The sequence below is a fragment of the Amblyomma americanum genome, chromosome 10, assembly GCF_052857255.1.
Source record: "Amblyomma americanum isolate KBUSLIRL-KWMA chromosome 10, ASM5285725v1, whole genome shotgun sequence".
NCBI lineage: Eukaryota > Metazoa > Arthropoda > Arachnida > Ixodida > Ixodidae > Amblyomma > Amblyomma americanum.
Window position 1 is genome coordinate 15413428 of NC_135506.1, and position 12757 is coordinate 15426184.

The following is a 12757-nucleotide window of genomic DNA, read 5'->3' on the forward strand; positions in this document are numbered from 1 at the left end:
ATCTGAGGTGACCATGACAGTCGATTACAACACCCAGGAATCGCTGAGATCGTACATATGGCAGCGATCGTCCGCCTAGGAGCAGCGGATATCGGGTCATCGTTTTTCTTGTAAACGCCATTGCAACACTCTTTTCTGGCGAGAGACGAAGACCTCTGGAAGCCAGGTACATCTAAATGTGCAATAGTGCTCTCTGAAGACGTTGCTGGGTAATATAGCGCGAACGTGACGCGGTCCAGATGCAGATATCATCAGCATAAATTGTTATGCGGACCCCTCGCGGAAGGTGTCTTCTTATGTGAATAAGGACAATATTGAACAGGAGAGGGCTAAGCACCGCTCCCTGTGGAACGCCCCTCTCCACTGCGTGAAAGCGTGTTGGACCGTTTGGAGTGGTAATAAACATTTGTCGTTCTTTTAAATAATGCCCAATCCACTTGTATAGCCTTCCTCCAAGGCCAAGACTGCCAAAGGCTGCGAGAATTGCATGGTGAAAGATGGAGTCAAAAGCGGCCTTGATGTCTAGGAAAACGGCTGTTGGGATGTACCCAGCATGAAGGTACTCCTCAATTGATGAAACGAGGGCGATGATATTGTCAGTCGCAGACCTGTGACGGAACCCGTTCATTTCTTGGGGGAACTCATTTCGGCTTTCTAGGAACCAAGTTATGCGCTTGCAGATCATGCGCTCCATGAGCTTACCTACGCAGCTCAGTAGGGCAATGGGCCGGAATGATGCGTAGCTTGTTGGCTGCTTACAGGGTTTCAAAACGGGCACGATTTTCGCCACCTTCCATTCCGTGGGGACCTCACCAGCCATCCAGGAAGCATTGTAATACTCCAGGAGTCGAAGACGGGAGGTGTGGGGTAGCTTTGCAATGGCGTCATAGGTCACCTCATCATGACCCGGAGACGTGTGCCTGTTTGTCTCCGCGATAGCTGTGGATAGTTCTTCCATTGTGAAAGGTAGGTCTAACGCTGGCACTGCCGCCTTTGGGATGCCTGTTTGACCATCTGCGGAGAGTGTCGAATGCCCTGACCCTGCCGACAGCAGCTTGCAGTATTCTTCTGAGACTTCTTTTATAGATTTTTGTGCGTGAAGGGAGAGTGCAGCGAAGGGGTGGAGTTGTTGAAGTGGCGTGCGCATACCTCTAACTATCCGCCAAATATTGGTTACTGGTTTGCGCACATCCAGCGTAGAACAAAAGTCACGCCACTTTTGCCGACTGAGTTTATCCATGTAGCGTCGAATGTGACGTTGTGCCCGTCGGCATGCACGTAGGTCATCGAGGCTTTTTGTGCGCAGAGCTTTCCTTTCAGCTCGCCTGCGTAGAGCGCAAAGCCTTTGGAATGTGTCATCATTTGAAGGTAGGTTATCATTTTTAGCTGTAAGTTGTGTACTCGCCCTCAGGCAATACGCAATTGTCGATGCTAATTCCTCATTGCGAGTTGCCGCAGTAACTCCTCTGCTTACAGCGTCCTTGTATGCGTCCCAGTCTGTAGATTTTATAAGGAATTTCCTTGGGTTCCTCTGCGCATGGAAAGCCGATATGATAATTGGGTAATGGTCGCTTCCACGTGTCTCCAAATCAGTGCACCAGCCAAAGTTGTGGGCGAAGGAACTTGTGACAAATGTCATGTCGATGCTGCTGGTAGTCGTCGGGCCTCGGAGGTAGGTGATGCTGCCGTCATTTAATGGCTGAACTGAATGCTTGGAGAGAAGTTTTGCAAGCTTGGCACCTCGGGCACATGTATGTGAGCTGCCCCAAATTTCATTATGAGCATTGAAGTCTCCGCAAATAATATGCGGAGAGGGCGTCCTTGCTATCAAGTCTTCAAGTCTCAAAGCATCAAATGGCGTGCCTGGCTCAAGATATACTCCAATCAGAGTGTACTGTTGTCCGGCAATAACTGTGACAGCGCATACGTATTCATTGTCGCGGTGAGGCGGGACATCAACCGGTGAGGCCGGGATATCCTTGCGAAAGCCTATCAGCAATCTGCTGACGTTATCTGGTCGTTGTAAATGATGAAAATAGTATCCATTGAGTCGGAAAGTTTCCTCGACGCGTGATTCACAGATGACTATGAAGGGGAAGCGGTACGCTCGCACGAGCTGTCGGAAATCTGAGAGTTTTGAGCGTAGCACGCGAGCGTTCCACTGGAAAATGGTGCATGTACGAAAGATGTTGTGGATTGTCAGCTGCAGTGAAGTTCTCGCTGTGGAAGCCATGATTACTGAAGTGTGGTATTACGCCCCTGCGGAGCGTAGGAGACCGACACCAACGGCTCCATTGCAAGGACAGCTTCTACTTCTGGGAGTCTTCCTGACGGACGAGGGGTTTACACGGATAAGAGCCTTGATGGCTGCAAACAGCATCGGAATCAGTAGGCATGTGACATCTTGTTCAGAGCTTCCGGTTTGCTGCCTGCCGCTGATCTTCTTGTCATGTTGTGGCGCCCTAGGGTCAGAGTAAGCGACGCTGTTTGTCGGGTCTTGTGTAGTGCGTTGCAGTAGCTTTGATGAAGGAGAAGAACCAACGGACTTCCCACGCTTCTTTTTTACCGCATCTGCGTAGGTCTTGTCAGCTGCTCTGCCACGCTGTGTTGACTGATTCTCGGAAAGAGCTGCCGTAGTCGTGAAAACCACGTCGGGGTTAGGTGGTGGTTCATGGCGCTTAGGGGGTTTCCCTTGTGTTTGCTCTGCCGTGCGAGCAACTGTGGCTGCTTTCTTTTTATAACACCCTCCATAGGAAGCAGGGTGTGGGCCACCGCAGTTAGCGCATTTAGGTTGCGCTCTCGAAGTGCATTCTTTGTGCGAGTGGGGGCCAGCACACACTTTGCAGCGCACGGGGCCGTTACAGTGTCTTGATATGTGGTCATGCCTCTGACATTTATAGCACTGAGTTGCTGCTCCGACGTATTCAGTTACAGGGTAACTACAGAACCCCAGCGTTACTCGTTTTGGTAGCGGCGCATCTTTTGCGAATTCCAATATAACTGTGCGACGGCGTACCGCTTTTATCTGTCCACCATCCTCAGGAAAGCTAATCATTGATATTAAAAAAGAGTTTTTGAGGTAAATTGAAGCTTTTTGTGGCATTCTAATACTGCCGCGAATCTTTCTACTGTTTGTTCAATGTTCTTCAAAGCTGCCGACACGCGCCTTTATCGCTTTGTGATGCAAGACGCGACCAGATTTATCTCGATCGATCGCATCCAGGCGGAGCCGATTCTATGCTGTTCCAGACTATTGTGGCAACTTTGCACGCCGTATCTAGTAGGTTCGCTATCAGCTTTAAATTGAGCACTGCCATGAGCGGCGGGAATTGTGTTCGACGACCGCCGAGCACGCTTGTTGCCTAGCTTCACTGCCGCCGAGTCATTCAGTTCACTGTGCGCGCAGGTCAGCCCAATAAACAGTTTCGTTTGGAAGCCTTGTTTAGCTCCCTTCCTCATTACCTACACTGCCGTCACCTGGTTGCAATTAGACATTTGTAGCTGGCTGTTAATAGCCATATCAGTTTTTAGGATTGCTAAAACAGGATTACCCTCGGCGCTGTGGCTCGACAAAATTAGGCTATTTTGATTAGTTGCATGAACTGTAGGAGTTGCTTTGCCTGCATGCTTCTCGAAGGCGCATGTATTTTAGCACGATGTAGCCAAAATTAGTTGAGCCACAGCTGTGAGAACAAGGCCGCACTGCGTGACGATCAGTGCGCGACGCAGGTGAACTGCGGCGAGTCGTAGTACGCCTGCATCGCGCGATCGGCAGCTGCGCATGCGTTATTACCTTCACCGTTGTGATTGTGTGTATACTTTTGCAATTACAGATACGATTCAGAACTCTAAATACGTGCTCCACCAAAAATAAAACACAGACATCTCGGAAGTAAGCGCGCGTCACAGCTCTTCGGCGTCCCTCTGGCCGCTAGCGCTGCTTGCAGCCGCTTCAGAGCGCAACACTGACGATCTCTTACTCAGATTATGTGGCCTGTTGGCTCATTTACATAAAACAAGCCGTGTTCTCAGTTTAGGGACACTGCGAAACAAAACGCTGCCGGGCAGCGTTCACAAGCACCGTGCAGTGACCGCTGCATCAACGCCGTACACACAGCCCAAGATGGCGCCGGTGCGGGCTTTTAGATTTGAGCCATACGAAGCGCCACCAGCTAAATATGATTGTGGCGACCAGGCATCACAACTACAGTCGTCATAGTCGGATGCAACTCAAGTCTGCAGCGAAGCTCCACCCGCATTCAGGAACGCCGCACAAAATTCATTCACGGCAGGAAAACAGTGCGTTGTTTAATCTTTTCTTGTTACTTAAAACGAGAAGCTGATTGGCCAGCGGTGTAATACAGGCCGCCGCGGACGATGGCCCAGTAATGCTAGTACACTATAATGCTACCAAGACGATTTACAACGCCGTATCATGGGGGCCGCCATCTTTGATCACGTGATCACTCCGCATTACACGCCTGACTGCTCGGCGCCTGCATCGCGAGGGTTGCTGCGTCTGGTGGTTCGGTTCGGACATCCAATGTTTCCGCTGATACGGTTGTAAACGAGTGGGAAGACGACACTAGGGTCTGGCCAAAACTTGAGAGATGTGAGAAACCTAATTTGGTCACTTTAGGCGCGAAATCGTGTCGGGTTTCATGTCGCGGAGAGCCCCTCAGCTCTCCGCCTCTTCGAACTAACAAATAAATCGCTTGAATGCTTGTCTTTGCTTCCGCTGAAGGCTTTGCTGGGCGTTTTTTTTTTATTGTTACTATCTAAAACGGAAAGATTTAATGCCCTTATCGCAGGTCGATGTCGTATCGTGTACATGCATGCGTGCAGCTAGACACCGCTCTAAAACGTTAATATGCACATCGTACGCATTTGTTCACAACCTGCTAACAATGCTTCAGAAACTTAAAATATTGGCTACTGGCTTGTATACACAGAAAGGTGGCAAAAATAAATATATACACAAATGTTTACTATCACGGCAGCAGTACCTGCATCAAGCTGCCTTCACGAGCTGGCATGCAATTGTTTCGGAGGATTCCCCGATATAATTGTAATTATGCGCGCATGGCAACGCGTTCATGCTGCACGAAGTTCACTATTATGTCAGCCTCATACATAAAATTGTGTTACGCTGCATGCTCGATATGCGGACACGAAAGTGCGCGAGGTCTCGATGGTGGCAACCAGCTTCACTGTGAGCGCTGGCCAGCGAGGCCAATTTAGTGACTGCCTCTCATGGGCCGCGAGGAAGGGACAACCACCAGCACAGACCAGCCGTAACGTAAATGCTTTATCCCTAATATGGTCCACGAAAACCGCGTTGGTCGGAGTGAAGTTCAACACTAGCACCAAGACAGCAGGCAATACACGGATTGACGGTAAGCGTTGTCGGCTCGCAAGGCTGCGCACTTCATAATCTGCAGTAGCGGTCGCCCTTCTTTACCGTTCTTATAACTCGGCCTCGGGCAACGGGGCTCGCTACACACGCAGACGCGACTGACAGCAGCTGAAAGCACACCGTCACGGTTTCAGAGGCGGAACAGCTTGTTCAAGCGGCTAGGTTGTGCACTTACCCTCGCAGACTTTCCAAGATCGAAACCTTTCCTTCGAGATTGGCTAGCGCTGGCAGGCGTGTTCGTGGCGTGGCCCGTTCGGAAAGGGCGCATGGCGAACAGGGGTAGTACGCCCCTGTGCAGTTCGGTCCTGTGACGCTTGCAAACGATGTCATCCCACACTTTGCGAACGATGCGCTAAAAGCGACACGAGAAGACAACACACACACACGACAGAAGTACTTGTGTCATGTGTGTGTTGTCTTCTTGTGTCGCTTTTAGCGCATACGTTCGCAAAATGATCAACCAACTGGCCCCGGTATTAGCTTTGCTGTCACTCTCTGTAGCAATTCTTGCAATCCACAACACAGCACGTATCTCCTCTGTCTCTTCGTAGAAAGAACACATTCGGCAGCCACTTGCTATATTGCTGCTTTGCGCTACGCACACGCCGGCGACGAAGCCCGTAATGGTGCAGTGTTCCGTCCGAGCTAGGGTGCCTCGCACGCATCGAGGCACCCTAGGCGATGGATGGATGGATACGGCTGAACCCTTTAAATCGGGCGGTGGCTCAAGCCACCTAGCCATGACATGAAATTTTACTCTTCTCTTGATTTTAGCCACCAATCAGATAACCTTCTCTTGGTTATTTCTACCCGCTTAAAATCTACTTTCCCTCCACTGTCCTTAAACCCCAATGCCTTGGATAAATCAGCCCCGCTGCTTTCCACTGTAGGGTGAAGCCCTTTACAGAAAAGTATCAAGTGTTCAGCCGTTTCCTCCTCCTCTCCGTACGCAACGCATAACGTGTCTATCTCGTGGTACCTGACTCTATATGTCTTAGTACGCAAAACTCCCGTCCTGGCCTCAAACAACAAAGAGCTTCCCCTACAATTATCATAGATATTTTCTTTGGCAATTTCCTGCTTTAAAATCCTGTGTGTTCCCAGGGCTGATTTCGTCAGCATCCCTATTTTCCACAGTGCTTTCTCTGTTTCTTTAACCTTTTTATTAACCGATAATAGCTGATTTGCCCCACTACTGCTGTCCAGATATTTGCTTGTCAATTTTCTAGTTCGCTTTCTCCATTTCGTATCAACATTCCTTATATACAGGTATCTGAAAACTTTCCTAGCCCACTGATTTTCCCCTATTTTTCTCAATCGCTCCTCAAATGCTTACTGCTAGCTTCTCTGCTCTCGAACGACGCCCATCCCATATCACCCTGTACCCCCTGATTTGGTGTATTTCCATGTGCTCCCAAAGCTAGCCTCCCTACGCCACGTTGTCTAATTTCTAACCTTGCTTGAACATCTGGTCTCATGCACAGGACCGCATTACCTAAAGTCAGGCTAGGAACCATCACCCCTTTCCTGATCCCTCTTACCACTTCATACCTATTGTAATTCCACAGTGCCCTATTTTTCATAACAGCTGCATTCCTACTAGCTTTATTCATTACATATTTTCATGCTCTGTCAGATACTCAGAACCGTTACTTATCCACACTCCAAGATACTTGTACTCATCCACTGCTTCTAGCGTGCACTCCTCTATTCTATGCTCGCTGACCTCATCTTTAAATATCATGACTGCAGATTTTTCCTTACTAAACTTGAAACCTAATCTATCTCCCTCTGTACCACATATGTCTATCAACTTCTGTAAATCTTCCTTGTTTTCAGTCATTATCACTATATCATCGGCGTATATTAGTCCCGGTAATGACTGTTTAATCAATTCTCCTTGCTTGAAAAAAAGAAGGTTGAAGCCTAGTCCGCTCCTCTCTAGCTTGTCCTCCAACCTTTGCAGATACAACATGAACAGCAAAGGAGACAGAGGACATCCTTGCCTGAGCCCCCGCTGTATCTCTACAGGCTCCGATACATTTTTCTCCCATTTTATAAGCACTCTGGTACCTTTATATATATCTTTTAAAATATTAATTACTCCCCCTTCCACATCCAATGTGCCCAGTATGTCCCACAGATACTCTTGATTAACGTTGTCGTAGGCTCCCTTAATATCCAGAAATGCTAGCCACAGGGGCCTGTGTTCCTTTTCAGCAATCTCTACACACTGCGTCAATGAAAACAGATTGTCCTCCAACCTCCTTTGTTTCCGGAACCCATTTTGTAGCTCCCCTAGCACCCCCTCGTTCTCCACCCAAGCCTGCAATCTGTCCTTTATAATCTGCATCACCACCCTGTAAACCACAGATGTCACTGTTATGGGACGGTAGTTACTTACGTCAGCTTTGTCCCCCTTTCCCTTATATATCATGTTCATTCTACTTAATCGCCATTCATCGGGGACTTTCCCATCCACTATCAGTCCGAGCGCGCCTGTGGCGCCATCTGGTCTCAAACGGAAGAACTAGAGCCTCTATTTTTAGAGGAGGTGCTGTGTGAACGGTATATCTGCTGCATCCTACTGTAGCTAAGCCCGCAGCTCGCTAAATCCGGAAGCAATCTGAAAATATGGCGCGTTTTATCACTGAAATTTTTAGGTGCGCGCATCTCCACGTAAAGCAAAAGCTTCGTGAACCCGGCAGCGGAGGCCGCAGTACACGTCATTTGAGCGGTGGGAGGCGACACTGACCAGCGATCGTATCGAGGACCAAAGAGCCTTCATAAAACAGGTCCGTCTGACAGCTCATGCCAGTGGAGGCCTGGAATGAGGACCCCGCTAACAAGCCTCGAGAAACATTCCTCTGGTTTTATTAAGGTTTACTTACCTAGCGGTCGAAATTAAATCCGAAGCTTTCCACTACGGCACCTTTCTTCCTTTCTTCTCTCCCTCCCTCCTTTATCCCTTCCCTTACGACGGTTCAGGTGTCCGCCGAGATGTGAGACAGACAATGCGCCATTTCCTTTCCTCAAAAACCGATTTTCATTTTTTTGCGTATTTTATTTCTTGTTAGAAATATAATTCAGCGGCAACGACGAAAAGGCCCCGCCGCGGTGGCTCAGTGGTTAGGGCGCTCGACTACTGATCCGGAGCTCCCGGGTTCGAACCCGACCGCGGCGGCTGCGTTTTTATGGAGGAAAAACGCTAAGGCGCCCGTGTGCTGTGCGATGTCAGTGCACGTTAAAGATCCCCAGGTGGTCGAAATTATTCCGGAGCCCTCCAATACGGCACCTCTTCCTTCCTTTCTTCTTTCACTCCCTCCTTTATCCCTTGCCTTACGGCGCGGTTCAGGTGTCCAAAGATATATGAGACAGATACTGCGCCATTTCCTTTCCCAAAAAAAAAAAACAATTATTATTATCAACGACGTATCGATGCTGAAAAGAGCGGCCCTCACTTCGACGGACGGAGACATGTTGCTCCAACGCAAGGTAGCTTGAGGTGAACGCAATTTCTGAATTGTTCACTGCTGACGTAAACCCATGGCGCAAGGCGTGCTTTCTGTTCAGCGCATGCGCACTACGACGCCCCCAAGGGTCCACAAGCCCTAGCGAGAAAGAATAACCGTAGTCGTGCTTTTATCAGTCGGTACCGTAGTGCTAGAAACCACGACATGTAGCCGGGATAGCAGTTTATACCAATAAAAGTAAGGAATGAAGAACTGATAAGGATTCAGCAGCGAGAGGCTGACTATAGGCAGCTTAGGTAGAGTGTAGCATTCACTTGCGTTTCCCCAAACAAAGCCGTTGCGAAACACACACGTATGTCCGAAGGGGGCGGCACTTTTCAACCTACGTTTTTTTCATACATCGAAAGGCACATCGATGAGAGCGTAAATCATAACTTAATTCAACTAACGCTTTTTAAAGTAAACAACTAAGCATCTGTCAACACCTGAGCAATTGTTTACCTAGATGTGGTTAAGTGGCAGATGTGTACAATACCACTGCTTCACCGCAAAACGTCACGGAATAAAAAAAAAGTGATAAGGCTTTAATCTAGATAAGCCGAGTAGGATGTGCGAAAGCACTTGAGGCAACACCACCTCAAAAGCAACCACGTGTTATCAGCAGCCGCACGTGGGGCGTGGGGAGGGGGCGGTCCAGCCATTGACGGAGCAGTTGCGCAAGGCCTCTGACGCTGACGCTCCGTCAAAGGTTGAGGCTTCAAACATACCACGGGTTTTTCAGCTTTTCTAGCGAAGTGGCACCTTCGCACTATAATATTCGAGCGTCGAGAACCGGAGTGTACTTTACGTAGACATGACATGGAAGACGGCGCGCCAAGTCATCTTCTCACCAGGTGCCGCTGACCCTGGTGGCGCCTGTGGTTTTCGTAGTCTTGGGAACGGCCACGATGGCCAATTTTCGTTCCCTGACACTTCGCGCGGCTTGCAGTCGAGCTTCTTTTTAAGTAATCAAATTGTCTTCCAGCATCACAACACCACAAACTATACTCAAGTACTTATGTTGACAGCTTCCCATCTATTCTTTCCGTGGAGAGGGAAATCTGAGGCAAAAAGCTAGCTTGCTTGACGAAGGCCTAAGCCCCCATCATCACGGTCGGCTAGACAGTGGCGGAAACTTTCATAACACACCATTTAGGAAAAAAAGAGAATGCATCTGTGTTTTATAACTCTTATGATCAATCTAAGCAGCAACAATGCTTACAATATGTGCAGAAACTATAAGGAAATCGCTGATGGATGTTCATTGGAATTGCATATTGTATGCATTGAATATCAAGTACTGTATAATTATTCTCATTGAGCCGTTTTGGGAAAGAACTGAAAGGGCCACAGAAAGGGATGTTTGAGCTTGGCTTTAAAATGCTTGCACTACGTGTACAGAGTACAGGCCACCGAGCGTCCATGCCGCGTACGAGACCTCCAAGGCGAGCGGGAAATTTACAAGAAATTTTAAAATTCCCGCCTTCGCACCTCGCGGCGACGCGCGGTGCCGGGCTTTCGCGCGAAAACCTGGCATACGACGTCACGTCGTACAATTGACGTCAGCAGCCGGGGGTTATCATTGGTTCGCAGCGCCAAATTCTTTCTGACGTCACGCGTCACCAGGGCCGCGGCCACTACGCCCCCGCCGCAGCCAGAAAGTTTGGGGAGGGGCCGAGTGGTCGAGGCCTGCGGAGGAGCGCCGCCGTTTTGGTGTGCGAGAGGGAAAGGCGCGAAGACGCGGGAGTTCAAATTTTTTCTGCATATAACTCAGCATCCACAAAACGCATTAAAAAATTCTTGCAGGAGTATAATTATGAAGTGGTGTCCTTTAACATCCCTGACATATCGCAACTTTATTGAGAGCCCCTTTCTGGGGCCCTTGCACTGGACAGGTAACGGCGAAATGACTCTTTCACTTTTAAATGTTTCTTTTTTTTTCACAGGAAACGTACCCCCGTGCCTTCTATTGAACGAAAGTACTACATTTGTTTAAAAAAATGAAAAAAAATAGTACGAACGGTTTCTAGTCTCACTGAGCATCACGCATCCTGCTTCCGCGATTGCGAGCACATCGGGCTCTCAGTAGGAATTGATTGCGTGCAGTTCCTCCCCCGAAGACGCCTGTTGTTCTGTGATTCAGATTAGGCACAGCCATGGACAAAAGTTTGTGGGATGCAGATTTGCGGGAAAAAAAATTAATTTCTTCGTTGTCTCGCTAGCCAGTCAGATGGTATACTTCTAACATAGAACACGCATGTCTCCTCACGCTTCTATACTTTTCATCTGCCTTTCCATTCAATAAAAACCCCTCTCTTTCTATACTTTTCATTAACCTGTGGTGCCTAACCGCTCCGCTATAACTTTTTCTCGCGAACTTCTGCCAATTAGTGTGTTTCGGAAGTACTCCCAGTCGGAAGACCCATCACTGTCATTGCCAATAGCCGGAGATGGCACGTACAGGGAACAACGCGCAACTGAACACTTCGAAATAGATTGAGTAAATGAAGCGCAGAGAGCAATACCATCACATGAGTGCCGGCAATAAGCGCCAATCAAGATGTCATCCCTTATGCACCACCCAGAAGAGCAAACGATGCGCGCGCAGAAACCGAAACTATGCGAGCGCCAGATCGGAAGCCGCACAAAGCGCTGAAGAAGGCAAAAAAAATTGTTCTTTTTTTCTATCGCTAGACGGAAGTGCTACCAAAATGTTTTTTATAAGTCTCAATAGGTGATACCATCTCCAGGTAGGCGTCTATTTTATGTATAGCGTAAAATTTTGAACACAAAATCGCCAACTTACGTGTAAGGAACTGATCACGTAAGACGCGCTTGCGCGGCTGTATACGTACGGCGGCAACCGTCAAAGGGTTAACAGGTTAAGTCACTTGGTATTTTAATGTCAGTCTACTTTAGTTCGTTTGAATTTTAAAAGTTCTTTCTGAGTTGGCACATTACAGGAGAATCGTCAGGGATGAAGACATATAGTCAGTATATGTGCATACTTAAACAAGCCAAACTAATTTACTCAATCTGACTTGTGCAAGCATTCTTAGTAGGTATATAACAGCCGTCCATGATACCCTTCAACTGTGCGAAGTGTTTTCGTTTTGATCATAATTAGCTTTTGGTATCGGAAAGTAGTAAAGCGCACTGGCAAGACAAACACCAATGCGGAAAAGGGTCAAGCGCTTTTCCCTTTTCCACTTCGGTGTTTGACTTGTCAGCGCGGTTTACTATTAAATTCAACCACCAACCACCCAGCCCATCTACAAGTTTTGTTGAGATTTCGGTAATTGCCACAATTTGTAGTTCACTATAGTAACATGTAGTAAGATTGTCGAGTAAAATGGTGCTTAACATACATCTTTAGCCATGTAGGTTTAGTACATTAGTAAGTCGAGAAAAGCAATCGACCATTCTACTCAAACTGATAAAATGTACATTCTATGAAGTGCCTTATTAAACCAAACATCAAAAAATTTATGGCATGCAACTCTTTCAGCTGTAGTAACAGCATAGCGAATATTCGGTTTATATTGTTCTATGGAGTCAATAGGTCTGACAATGATGTAATGTGTTTCCGAAACCTTCAGTGACACTCTGTTAGCCTATAACTGGGAATGGAGCTCTGTGAGGTGTACGTTTGCTACAAATTCTGGTGTGCACAGAGCGCGCGATCACTAGAAAAAATGGTCCTGTCATCAGCCTGCATAACTATAAGGGCGAATCCAATATATTCGCGAACATATTGCCGCCGCCCAACGCCGAGTAGAAAATGTCGAATATCACCAGTCACAAAACCAGGAACTCCGACGCAGGAAGC

The 12757-nt window shown here is 48.0% G+C and overlaps 1 protein-coding gene across 4 annotated transcripts in view; it reads left to right on the forward strand.

Moving 5' to 3' along the window:
* The window catches only part of LOC144106880 (uncharacterized), an 87984-nt gene that overhangs the window by 4629 nt on the left and 70598 nt on the right, over positions 1-12757 (forward strand). The gene's annotated exons all lie outside the window — the stretch shown is intronic.